Source organism: Beta vulgaris, chromosome 7 (genome assembly GCF_026745355.1).
Source record: "Beta vulgaris subsp. vulgaris cultivar EL10 chromosome 7, EL10.2, whole genome shotgun sequence".
Classification (NCBI taxonomy): Eukaryota; Viridiplantae; Streptophyta; class Magnoliopsida; order Caryophyllales; family Amaranthaceae; genus Beta; species Beta vulgaris.
Window position 1 is genome coordinate 30845504 of NC_079208.1, and position 14327 is coordinate 30859830.

The window sequence follows — 14327 nt, forward strand, 5'->3', positions numbered from 1 at the left end:
CATCAACTCCTCTCCACGGCCCAAGGCTTCTTCATTTTCACAAGTCATCTTGACCCTGTGAATAATACTGTACCAAATGCTGCATAAATATATGTAACTTAAGATACCAAACATACAATCACATATTAATAAAACTGGCGAACTCAGCTTCTGCTATAATTCATGACTTTTCAAGGAACATATAAGATTATTAAGTGGGAGATAACTCTTTCACTGTTAAAGCTTTGAGAATGGTTACGGGAAAAAAATCTAAAATACTCTTGTGTGAATTAGAGCACATAACCCTCAAATGGGAGGCACATGTGAGTTGCATAGGAAATGGCGTGAGGTGGAGAGTGAGGATATTTAGAGAGTAAATGAGGTGGAGATTTTTTATGTTCCAGACAAGAAGAGCCTATAGGAATGCGCAGCTACAAGTATCAACAGAAGTGGATGCAAGATTTTGAAGGCAAAAGGGGACATGATACATAGTTATTATTTCTACTCCAATTTATTTGTTGCTTTAAATCATTTTCACATAAATGATCAGTATAGGTGAATTTAAATTAATATCGCATTAGCAGTGGGAGTAACATATTTATTAAATGATTGTAAAATTAACATGTAGTTATTTATTTATGTTATAACATGGCCTACAATCTTATATTGACATCACAAAGTATCACTTCATTTTTGACAGAAAAAAGATGACAGTTGGAAGTTGCTTTAATATTGTTATAACAACTTATGTTCTGGATCAAAAGGAATAGGATCAAATTACTTAAACTTTGCATTGGAGAAGTAATGAAAAGACATACTAGTATGACATTGTTTAAAATCTTAAATTATGCTTCCTCCATTCTTTTATGTTCTACTCATTTACTCTGACTTCAAAGACCAATGTGAGTAAACAGAGTGAGGATTGCCTGTAGAATTTTGTGTAAGAAAAAGATGGAGAGAGAGAGAGAGAGTAGCATGTGGGGTTTGAGTAAGAAAAAGATGGAACACACCGCGTTGCGTGTGGAACAAAAAGGAGTAAGGTGGGAAGAAAAGTTTGCTAGATTTGGATTAGCCCATGCACCTATAAGGCTAGATTTTATAACAGTGGCACCCATTCCTCTCTTACATCACATCACACAGAAATGGGCTCTTATTAGGCCTTGATGTTTTAAACTATCTTTAATGATGAAGATGACCTTGCTTATCGGCCGTTTGCACAATTATTTTACCAAGGTACCATAAATCACCCGTAAAACCAACAATTTAATCTCATATTTAGTTCATTAACATATTATTATCCAGCAACTGAACCACTGAAACGAATAATGACTTACTAATCAACTCAATAATCTGAACTAAATATCAACTTAAATAAACAAATTACAAAATTCAAGCCCCACTTCCTAAACAAGTTCAAAGTTAAACTCATCACATATCAACCCAGAAACCAAACCATTTAGGTTATCTTACTACTTTACACAATTATCTCCACTAGTCTGCCAAAGCTAATATTTCATTCAGCTTCAATTTAAACCCTTCATCATGAATCGAGTAGAATTAGAATTGAAAAGAACAATCTTTTTGCAATTTTATGATGTTAGGACGAATTCAAGGAAATAAGAACAAGGATGGATTAATTCCTCGAAGTTGCAGTTCGAGGTTCAACACAAAGTCTGTAGTTTGTGGTTTGGGATACTCAATTCACATGCTTAATCACTTAGCAAAATTAATTAAATAAATCCATATAAATATAAGTACAGACCGAAAGCTAATAAAATACTAATCACATGGTTTAAACGATCACGAACCATGTAGGATTAATAACTAACACAATGCCCTAAATAGTGTATAAAGCCATCGACTCAAGATAGAACCTAAAGACTCCTAATGTGCTTAAAACAGGCAAAGCCTACCCCAAGTGGAATAGTACTTGCAACCAAAAGACTTTTAAAAAAGCATCATCAGAGTTCTAACACAAATTGTAGCAAGATAAGACTTCTTAACATAGTTAGTGCTTATTTGGTTGCAATGGGGATCATTTTCCCATAGGAATTTACAATTTGTGGGAATTTAATTCCTAAGAAATTCCAAGGAATTAGGCATTGTTTGGTTGACAAAACAAATTATGGGAAGTGTAAATTCCTAGAAAGTAGAAGTATATGCAGTTGTTTGGTTGGCAAAATCATGGGAATTTGCACTTCCTAGGAAGTTCTACTTCCTCCAAAATGGAGGAAGTTACCTAGGTCCCCCTAGGTAAGTAGAGATTCCCATAGGAAGTTCTACTTCTCATTATCAACCAAACACAATTTTACACTTCCTAGGAATTTCAAATACATGGAAAAAATAACTTCCTAGGAAGTATGACTTCCCATTTACAACCAAACAAGGCCTTAGTCTAAGTTGTTTGGTTCATAGGAATTTATGTAGAAATTTTGAGTGACCAAGGGGAGGATAGGTAAATCAATTCCTACATTTGTGGGAATTTCGAATTCCCATGAATTTTCATTACCTCATTTTCCCCACTTCTTGACTTTTTGTCAACCAAACAACTAGCCAAATCACAAAATCATGAGGATTTCCATTGCCAGGCCCGTCCCTGAGCCAGGGCAAGCGGGCGGCCGCCCTGGGCCCGAGGATGACAGGTCATTCATTCCTGATTTCCAGCCACAACACTTGAAAAATTGATCTGATGAAATTAAACAAGAACAAGTGAACACAAATATGCGCATCTACAAATTGTAACATAAATTTTCTTACTATTTAGTTCCATGAAACAAACAAACAAACATGAATTAAGAAGTTATACCAGAAATTCATTGGAATCATAAGTTTATAACATGTAAATTATCCATCTCTAAAAACATGAAATAACATATATGAGATAAAGAAAAAATAGGTTGAATTCATGAAACAAACAATAACAACCGCATAAAACCAATCGCATGAATAATCACATGAAGTAGATCTTAAAAATCGCAATTCCACACCAAAATCCCCGCAACAAAACAAGTAGATTCATATAAGGAACAAAACAAGAACCTGGAACGAGCTTCTGCAATTCGAGCTTTGGAATTAGGCAATTAGCGTATGAGTGACGAATTTGCGTATGACTTATGAGAGGTTCGAGTGGTTCTAAAGGAATTGAATTTGCGTATGAGTTGGGCACCGGCACCTGCACCTGCACCGGCACCGTCACCTTCACCTGAGCGTCTTTTGGAGTGTTACTCGCCTATAGTTTAAGATTTTTATTATGCAAAACACTCGAAAATATAACATGAATTCACGAGTTTATAACAGCTTATTATACATTGAGGATCTGTTAGGATTCTAAATATTGGTCCTGTTTGGTGATTAGAGTTTAGAGTTTAGATGATTACTTTTTTATTAAGAGGATTTGACTGCTGATTTAAATAATTGTTGGGTAAAGGTGTTTGGTAATACTGAGTTTTGTACTTTTTAGAGCATATAAAATGACATTTATGGACATACGTTTTTTTTAACACAAATTTTAGTTTTAATTATATAGGCAAAATAGTCATTTGTTTTTTCTCTCTCCAAAACTCTCATGAAAAAGCTCTTCTACCCAACTTTTTCAAAAGAGAGTTTTGATCAGAGTTTTTGGTACAAAACTCTCTTTAATCCTCTCTCTCTCCAAACACCCAACTTAGAGCTTTTACTGGTCAAAACTCTAAACTCTTCCCAAAACTCTAAATTCTCTCCCCCAAACACCCCCATTATCATATAAATAAGATTATTATACTTACGTTCTCTTCATTTTATTTTCAGTTCAGTTACAATCAGTTGGATTCATGTTCCGTTTGGTACGGTGTAAAATATTTTCAATGAAAATTAGTTTTTCTTTTCCTCTCATTTTCCCTTTTTTGGTAAGCTAAGGAATGTAAACAAGTTTTCTATTAAAGTAGTTATAGGTTAAAATTATTTTCCTTTAAAAGAGAAGGGAAAACACATTTTTCTCCCTTCTCCTTAGCAACCTTTTACTCTCCTCTTATCCATCCTATTCCTTCCCCTTCTATTTTTCTCATTTCCATGACTTTTTTTAGATTGAACCAAACAAAAGAAAATTAGCTTCACAATTGAATTTTCCATGTAAAAATTCTTCATTGAAATTTTTTTACATCCAACCAAATGGAGCCTCGGTTTCAATTAGTTTTGTTCTGTTCCTAATTTATTTCTCTTATAATAAAATAATATAATAATAATTATTATTATTATTATTATTACAATTATGATTATTATTATTATTATTATCATCATCATCATTATTATTATTATTACTATTATTGTAGCCTAAAGATTAATGGCCCTAAAAAGGATACGTGGCTTTATCTAGTCCATACACGTGTCCTTCCCCTGATGTAGGGAATACAGGGTCCAAAAGGGATATGGCTGGAAGTACAACCTTCTGAATAAAAGGATGTACTAACCCACCTTCTTGGCTGAAATTGTACTTAGGTACAGCATCTCTAAAGAGCATTAGAATAAAGTGGATGATGTTACTCTCCAATCAATGCTTGCCACGTGTTATAATTTCATTGCTTAGTCAATCAGGTTCTCCCAAATTAGGGTGACCTCATGGTACATCAATTATTTCAGACACTTTAAATAGTCCTTGAAATCAGGAGAAATGTATGTTTTTCAGAGCAGTGTATTGTTATTCTGCCATAAATTCTCTCTATCTACTTTCCCTCTCTAAAAGTTTCCTTTTCTAACTCCTGATATCTGACTTAAGTTTCGGAGGAGGAAGTACCTCCCAAACCTTCAGGGTGGGTCCCTTTTTGCAGGTTCGGAAGCAAAGCTCGGGTTCGGCTTTGGTTCCAGGTGTTGTTGCACAAGGCGATCTCCTATTGAAGAACCTATTGTTGGGGATAGTAATATTCTTTTACGAGTATAACACTATGTAACAACTATTACTATTACTAATATTAATATTAATTTACAATTACTATAATTACTATTATATCATTATTATTACTATTATATCATTATTATTATTATTACTATTATTACTATTATTATTATTATTATTATTATTATTATTATTATTATTATTATTATTATTATTATTATTATTATTATTATTATTATTATTATTATTATTATTATATTATTATTATTATTATTATTATTATTATTATTATTATTATTATTATTATTATTATTATTATTACATTGATGCATTACAAGAAACTTTAGGAACGGACCACAGTGGACTCGTAAGGGGCGTAAGAGGTGTTCGCCTCGGTTTGAGAAAGGTATATGGTGATCAATACACTACAGCAACAAAATCAAGTATAAATAGTGTGAATTCGGTGGTTGTAGATGTGGAGTCTATCAAGGCTGCAATTTGGGAGGAGCTCTGGGAGGAGATGACACCTAATTACAATGCCATATTGGAACATATGGGTTTACCGACTTTTGCATTGAAGAAGGGTAGTAGTGTTATTATTCCATAGCCGACCGGTGATCGACGAGCTTTCGATGATCAAATGATACCTTTAACTAATCCACCTCCAGTTCCCAAGTTGAAGGTAATCACTTTTGCTTTATTAAACAACTATTACTCTTAAATTCATAGAATTCTTACTATAATAATGTTGTTTCATAGACTAACTAATATAAATGGATTTTTTTCAAGGAGGAGACCGCATGCGAACTATTAGCTCGAGAAGATGGTTATGATAGTTTCATTCTTGTAGCCTATGGCCATGCTTAACCCCCTAGTGACTGAGTACGATTGCATAACCAGGTAGTGGACGATAATCACTATATGGTCACCCTCAATGAAATTGTGTCTGGTTTTGAAGAATTACCTCTTCCGCTACCAAAGCCAGAAGTTGATCAATATTTACTGAGCCATGCAGTTGCCATTATGTTCTATGCCACTAGAATATAACTTGGACTAGTTGTTTAAACATAAAGATATGATATGTTTATTGTTTAGGTTAACTAGGGATTAATGATGTACTTCTAGTTCTATAATGCTTCTAGTTTAATCGTCGGAAGTTGCGAAATACTTGTGGTGATTAGATTAGTTTAGAATCGATATTCAGCCTAGTTCAATGTTGATTAAAAGTATGGAAGTCTAGGAGAATTTGGCTACTCGGATTCCTACAGTTAATCTATCTAATCAATCTTGGATTTATGAAATTGGAAGTATAATCAAGGTTAGGAATTTATAAATCTCTGAAAGGATTATGAGCTTAAAGTGGAATTACTTGTCATCACTTGTAAATAGTAGGTTAGATTTATCTTTAGTTGTTTTTAAATTCATAAAAACATCTTCTAAACCCCTCCCAAAAATAATGTGAATATGTATATATTAGTAAATAACATGTATATAATAGTTAACTCTTAATTAGTTGAACTTAGATTTTAGGATTATATAAACCTCTATGTGGGATCGACCCTTACTTATCGTTGTACTAAAACTTAAATAATACTAATGTGGATAAAATAAGGTTTTAATTTGTACGCATAATGACGCATACTATTAAGTAATCATCAAATCATTTCAAAAAAATTCGGTGTGTTTTGATAATTTTCAGTTGATTTTTATTTTTAAAAATGCAGAAATAATGGTGACAGTGATGCAAAAGTTTCCCGCGCAAATTCTCCTCTTGAATGTTCTAATTATATGTCATGAACGTTTGTGAATTTCAAAAATTTGTTGAATGATTATCATCTAAGATTTATGTTTAATTCTTCATATTGAAATATTGGTATTTACAAAGGATACAATACTCTTCTTATTTTTTTCATAAATTTATAAATTAGAAACATCAAAACTCTAGTGCGACTATATAGAACACGACTAGAACTATATAACCCCCCTGTTTCCTAAAGATCTTCTCTCTTTCCGTTTAAGTGCGTTTCCAAAAGATCTTTCCTCTTTTACTTTATTCCTTATTTGGAACTTTTTTCCCCTTTTTACCCTCTCATGTCCCTATCATATGGTCCACCATTACATTATTAATTCAATTTACTCCCTTTCTCTTTCCTACTTTAAGCCCTTTTTATTTGTTTATTTATCTTAACCCTTTTCTCTCTCTCCTACTTTACCCACCCCACACCCCATACAAATTGATTCTCATTGGTATATGTAGTAACAGTAACAAGGAAGATCTTTAGGAAACGGATGTAGTAGAAGACAACAAGAAATATTTAGAACATAACAAGAACTATTTAAAACACAATAAGAACTATTTGGAACATAGAACTATTTAGAACACACATGTACTATTTTGAACATTAGAAGAACTATTTTGAACACTAGAAGAACTATTTAAAACATATATTTTACTATATTTAGAGCATAAGAACAAACACGTAGAACATCATATTTTTTTTTATCATCAACAAAAGAAACACAAAGTTAAAATGGGAAAAAAGATGTTGCGAAACGTATGCTGTAAAATTTTAAGTATAACTTCCTTGAAAAAGATAAGCTTAAGTATGTTTCCTTAAAAAAAAGTTCAATAAATATATTGTTCTAAAAGGTGTTGCGTATGTTCTAAAAATATAAGTATGTTTCTTTAAAAAAGATTACGTATGTATCCTAAAAAAAGTAAATAAGATGTCATAAAAAGTGTTGCACATGTTTAATAATTTAAGTATATTTCCTAGAAAAAAAGGTTAAGAATGTTGTTCTAAAAAGTGTTGTATATGGTCTAGAAAGTGTCACATTTTCTAAAAAGTTAAGTATGTTGTTAAACCCTAATTTTGATGATGACAAAGAAACAAAGATGCAAACTAAGTAGTGAACTAATGAGTTATTTAAGTGTATGATTTTTAAGGTATCAATGAAAGGAACTAAGAGAATACGAAGTCAAGGAAGAAGTCAAGAGAGGATTTCAAAGGCTAAGTAAAGCAGTTTCTATAAGTTGATACTGGAGCAAGCATTGGATCAAGAAGAATAAAAGCTAGGCGTTTATTTTCTAGTTCCATTGTAAATGAACAAAGTAAGGGTGGTAAGGAACAGTGACAGTTTTATTTGAGAATGAAAGTTTGTTCCTTTCTAAGGAACAAACTAAGTGGCACTAAACGAATCTGTTAAAGGAACTTGGTTTATAAAAGGAACTAGACTTAGGCGTGCAAAATGTATAACGGTACAATTATGCAATTGAGTAAGTCATGCCTAAATAATAGGAAATTAGTTTTTATCTAATTGAAAACCAGTTTTAATAGAAAAACTTTTTAAGGAAAAGATTTTGTTTTTCGGAAAAAAAAAACAAGAAAATAATTATCCGGTTTTATAAAGAGTTTGTTTAAAAGATAATATTTTCTTAAAGATTAAAAATTCAGTTAGGGAAGGAACATCATGGGTTAATGGACTTAACATGTAATCGAGTTTTACTCCCACGTTCTTCATGATTGTCACTATAAATATTGAAGTCTAAATGAGTTCCAAAGTGTGTCTGACTAAGTAATTAAGTGAGTTTAACTAATTAAGTGTCAGTGCCTTCATTCTCTCATAATAGCCATTTGTTCTTTCTTTCTTACTCTAATTCCACTAAGCTTATTTCGATCAATTGTATTTTGGTTTTTGGGGTAAGGGAACTTTGAGTGAAGTTCTGTAAGAGAGGCTTTGAGTAAGCTTGTATGAGTGAGAAAACTTCGAGTGAAGTTGAGAGGAACTGCTGTTAAGGGAACAGTGGCTCAGGAACTTGAGTTTAGGAACTCAAGGTGTGGCTCGAGTTAGAATTAGGTTGTAACAAAGTTGTTTGGCCTAATTAGTGAAAGAGTTGAGTTTAAAATCCCTAGTGGTCGAGGTTGTTTCTTCTTGTTGGGCCCAAGAAGTTTTTCCTCGTAAAAATCCCTTGTGTTCCTCTAGCTTGTTTATTCGTTTAAGTTTTAATTTCCGCAAAAAGTTACGTTTATTTCTACACCTACAATTCACCCCCCTCTTGTAGTGTTCCTAGGGAAATAACAATTGGTATCAGAGCTAGAACTCACGTAAGATAGGAAACCCTATTGAGAAAAAGATCCAAGGAACAATGAATACCACCGAGAAACTTGAAGAAGGTTATTCCACTCAAAGGCCTCCTATGTTCAATGGGAAGTACTACAACTATTGGAAGAACCGCATGGAGATATTCATCAAAGCTGAAAACTATCAGGTATGGAGAGTCATTGAAGTTGGTGATTTCGAAGTCACAACTACAAATGACAAAAATGAGGTAACTCTAAAACCCCTCTCTGATTATGACAAATCTGATTTTGAAAAAATGGAAGTAAATGCCATGGCTATTAAACTGTTGCATTGTGGACTTGGACCCCATGAACATAATAGGATCATGGGATGCAAATCCGCAAAGCAAATATGGGATTTACTAGAAGTAACCCATGAAGGAACTAATGAAGTTAAAAGATCAAAAATTGATTTACTTATGAATCAATATGAACTGTTCTGCATGAAATTAAGGAAAGCATCGAGACATGTTTACTCGTTTTACTAACATTATTAATGAGTTGGCTTCTCTTGGAAGGTTTATTTCATCTGAGGAACAGGTTCGAAAGGTTCTTAGGAGTCTTCCTAAGGACAGATGGATGGCAAAGTCACTGCTCTTCAAGAAACAAAAGACTTCACTAAGTTCAACTTAGAACAGCTGGCAGGGTCACTTATGACTCATGAGCTTCACCTTGATACTGATATGGTGAAAGCTCCAAATCAAAATCAATTGCTCTCAAAGCAGATGATGAAGATGATTCGGATTCAGAAGAAGAAGAAGCAGCCCTCATGGTTCGAAAATTTCGAAAGATGTATAGGAACATGAAGAATGGAAACTTCAAAGGTAAAACTAAGAAATTTTCTAACAAAGCTGCTTGTCATAAATGTGGTAGTACAGATCACTTCATCAAGGAATGTCCTCTTTGGGAAAATGACAAAACCAAAGAAAGGAACAAGGAACGCTTTGCTGAAAGGAACAAAGAATCAAAGCACCTTTCTCTAAGGCAAATGTGCGCAAAGCTATGATAGCTGCTTGGGGAGATTCAGAGACGGAAGAAGAAGAGGAACAACAAACTGAAGAAACAGCAAACCTTTGCCTCATGGCAAACACTGACGAAAAAGAAGATGAAGAAAATTGAGGTAAGTCAACATGGTCTTGAGTCAGACTTAGATTGTAAAACTAGGTCTGAAATATATGATCTTCTTTATGATGCAATTCTTGAATGTAGAGATGAACGTGAAAAACGTAAACAAACGGAACAAGCCCTAAAGGTTTGCAAGGAACACATAGAATGGCTTAAGAAAATGAGAACAGACGTTGAAACAAGATTCTTTGATTTATTTGATAAAAACTTAAAAATCAAAGAATATTATGAAAGTTTGAAAAATGAAAATTATCTAATTAATTTAGAGATTTCACACTTGAAGGAGTTTGTCCCTGTTCTGAGTTCCTTTGATATAAGATCAACTCTTTGAAAGGATACAAATCTGAGATTGAAAATTTGATAAAGAGAAAAATGTTTTAAAGGAACAGATCTGTAGTCTTAAAAAGGAACTGGTTGTCGCAAGGAACAGAGGCAAAATCATGGCAGTTCCTAAGTGGATTGAGAAACCACAGACCAAGAGGAAAGAAGGTCTTGGTTTTGAAAACTACAAGAAAAGGATTAACTACATGCATGTAATTGAGTCAGACTTAGATTAAGAAAAAGAAGATTAAGAAAATGTTGAGGTAAGCCAACATGGACTTGAGTCAGACTTAGATTGCAAAACTAGACCTGAAATATATGATCTTCTTTATAATGCAATTCTTGAATTTAGAGATGAACATGAAAAACGTGAACAAACTGAACAAGCTCTTAAAGTCTGCAAAGAACACATAGAATGGCTCAAGAAAATGAGAACAGATGTTGAAACTAGATTCTTTGATTTGTTTGACAAAAACTTAAAAATCAAAGAATATTATGAAAGTGTGAAAAATGAAAATTATCTAATAAATTTAGAAATTTCACACTTAAAGGAATTTGTCCCTGTTCTAAGTTCCTTTGATATTAGATCAACCCCTTTGAAAGGATACAGATCTGAGATCGAAAATTTGAATAAAGAAAAAATTGTTTTGAAGGAACAGGTCTGTAATCTTAAGAAGGAACTGGTTGTTGCAAGGAAAATAGGCAAAATGATGGTTGTTCCTAAGTGGATTGAGAAACCACGGACTAAAAGAAAAGAAGGTCTTGGTTTTGAAAACTACAAGAAAAGGAACAAGACCAAGAAATATGTTGACCTACCTAGTGATAAATTTTGTATGTACTGTAGAAAGGTAGGTCATTACATTAATCATTGTCAACTAAAAACTGAAATGATTGGCAAAAATGTGAACATAAGCAACAAGAAATGGGTTGTCAAATCTCGTCCTAGTCAAGAACAGGAACCCACGAAACAAGGGGTTCCTACAACTAACAATTAGTTGATTTTTGCAGGTTGGAGTGAGGGGGAACAACACATGGTATCTTGATAGTGGTTGTTCCAAGCATATGACATAAGACAAAACTAAGTTTCTCTCACTCTCAACCTATGAAGGTGGAAGTGTGACATTTGGTGACAATAAGAAAGGTAACATAGTTGCCATGGGCAAGGTTGGTAAGTCACCATCACACTCCATTGAGAATGTATTTTTAGTTGAAGATCTAAAACATAATCTATTGAGTGTTTCCCAATTCTGTGATAAGGGAAATGTTGTCGAATTTAATAACAAAAAATACTTGATCATTAACATTAAAACTAAGAAAGTTATCTTGGAAGGAACAAGGAAAGGAAACACATATATTGTGGATCTTGATCTTGTTCCTAAAATCAACTTAACGTGTCCTAGTGTAATTGAAGATGATTCACTTCTTTGGCATAAGCGTTTAGGACATGTTAGCTTTTCATTACTTCAGAAACTTAGATCAAAAGATCTCATTACCATGTATAAAATTTCATATTGATCAAGTTAGTGATGCATGTGCCCGAGGAAAGTAAGTCTTTTAAATCTAAAACTATAGTAAGCACCACTAAACCATTAGAGCTAATTCATATGGACTTATGTGGACCTATGAGAATTCAAAGTAGAAGTGGAAAGAGGTATGTATTAGTTATTGTCGATGATTACTCTAGGTATACATGGGTTTTTTTTTCCTCTCTAGTAAAGATGAGACTTATAATGAGTTCCTTGTCTTTGCTAAAAGAGTTCAACATTTGAGTGGTCATAAAATAATGCATATTAGATCCGATCATGGTAAAGAATTTGAAAATTATAAATTTGATGACTTAAGCAGAGATAATGGCCTGGATCATAATTTTTCTGCCCCTAGGACACCACAACAAAATGGTGTTGTAGAAAGGAAAAATAGAACTTTGGAGGAAATGTCTAGAACCATGTTAATTGCTAGTGAACTTCTAAGGAACTTTTGGGATGAAGCTGTTAATACTGCTTGTCACATAATTAATCGTGCCATGATGAGACCTATCATTAACAAAACTCCTTATGAACTTTTGGGATGAGCTCTAGACTGAAAATTGCTCAAACTGCCCCTGTTCCTTCCAACAAGGACTCTCCACTAGTACTATCTGATGCGGAGGAACAGGAACATAACTCTCCGAAGGAACAAACTCCTCCATCCTCACCAAAAATCTCCGTTCCCCACACTAAATTCTCTTCCATCTCTCCCTCATCCTTCTCTGTTCTTCTAGCTTTGAACAGTTAAAGGATGATATGACTGGTCCCAATCCCTTCTCCACCACCTCTACTGATCTTCCACCACCTCCACCTTTTCTTCCTCCCATTTATACCACCACTTCTCCATCTGTTTCTACTCCAGGAACTGCTGGTCCTTCAAAAGAACCCACCCCAGTTCCTCCACCAAAACCGCCTACTGCCTCTGGTTCTAAGGGAAAGGAACAAGTTCCTTCTGATGATTATGGCTGGGTAAATGAAGTTTGTCTTCCTGTACAACACATGATTAAATTTTATAATTACCTCCACTGGACTTTAGATGCCAAAACTGATCAAATGCTGGGTTTAATGAAAGTTCTTAGTGATACGGTGATTGACCAACAAAAGAAGAGGGAGACCATGGCCCTTGCCATTAAGAGTTTGACGCAGCAACTAGCTGCACATCATGGATAGGTGATGAAGAAATTGGAGGATGTGGTTGAAGAAGTTGTTGAGGAACAACATTCCCCTTCCCTTCCTAATTCTTAGTTCTTGTTTCTTTTCAAGGAACAAGACTGCTTAGCTTTGTTTTTTTTTTCTTTCTTTGTCTCTGTTTGTACTTTAAGGAACAAGTGCTATAAATATATGACTTTTGCTATTTTTCTCTTTGTTTGTGATTTTTGTGCATAATTTCTTACTTGGAATGGCTAGTATTCTTTGATTGATGTTTGAGCTAGTCTACCCTTTGCATATCCTAACTTAACCCTTTTTATGGTGCTTGTTCATGGTCTTAAGGTCATTGATCACTATTCATGAAATCATGCAGAGTTTGCTCTTTTTGACGATGACAAAGGGGGAAAAAGATTAAGGAACAAACTAAATAAAAATAAATAAAATATAAAAACATAGAGGTAAATGAAAAATCAAAATTAAGTTTCTTTATTTCAAAGGTAAATGAAAAATCAACATTAAGTTACTTAATCCTGTTCTATTTTTCATTTCCTGTTTTATATTTTGTCTTTTTCATTTGCTTATATTATTTGTTATTTCCTCAGTTTGTACATTTGTTGTCATCATCAAAAAGGGAAAAATTGTTGAACCCTAGTTTTGATGATGACAAAGGAACAAAGATGCAAACTAGGAAGTGGACTAACAAGTTATTTAAGTGCATGAATTTCAAGGTATCATTGAAAGGAACAAAGAGAATACTAAGTCAAGGAAGAAATCAAGTTTGGATTTTGAAGACAAAGTGAAGATGTTTCTCTATTTGATACTGGAGCAGCATTGGAGCAAGAAGAATAAAGCAAGGCTTTTTATTTCTAGTTCCATTATAAAGGAACGAGTAAAGATGGTAAGGAACTATGACAGTTTTTATTTGAGAATGATAGTTTGTTCCTTGGTAAGGAACAGACGAATTGACACTAAACTAATGAGTTAAAGAAACTAACAAATAAGAAGGAACTAGACTTAGGTTGAAGCATTACAACGGTACATTGATTGCAGTTGAGAAAATAATGCCTAGAATGTAGGTAACTGTTTTACTTAAGGAAAAATCTGATTATATGGAAAATCTTTTTAAAGAAAAGATTTTATTTTTCCAAAGATAATAAAAATATTTTCAGTTTTTACGGAAATTATTTTAAAGATAATATTTTTATTAAAATGATTTAATTTCAAATTTAACAAATAAAA

The 14327-nt window shown here is 33.3% G+C and overlaps 1 non-coding gene across 1 annotated transcript; it reads right to left on the minus strand.

The window, feature by feature from the left end:
• Nucleotides 1-47: 47 nt before the first annotated feature.
• On the minus strand, nucleotides 48-3261 carry LOC104885219 (uncharacterized). The gene is made up of 2 exons (XR_008970418.1): nucleotides 3019-3261; nucleotides 48-79 (listed from the first exon to the last, which is right to left on the minus strand). It is a non-coding gene; the product is annotated as an uncharacterized LOC104885219 (transcript).
• Between the last annotated feature and the right edge of the window lie 11066 nt (nucleotides 3262-14327).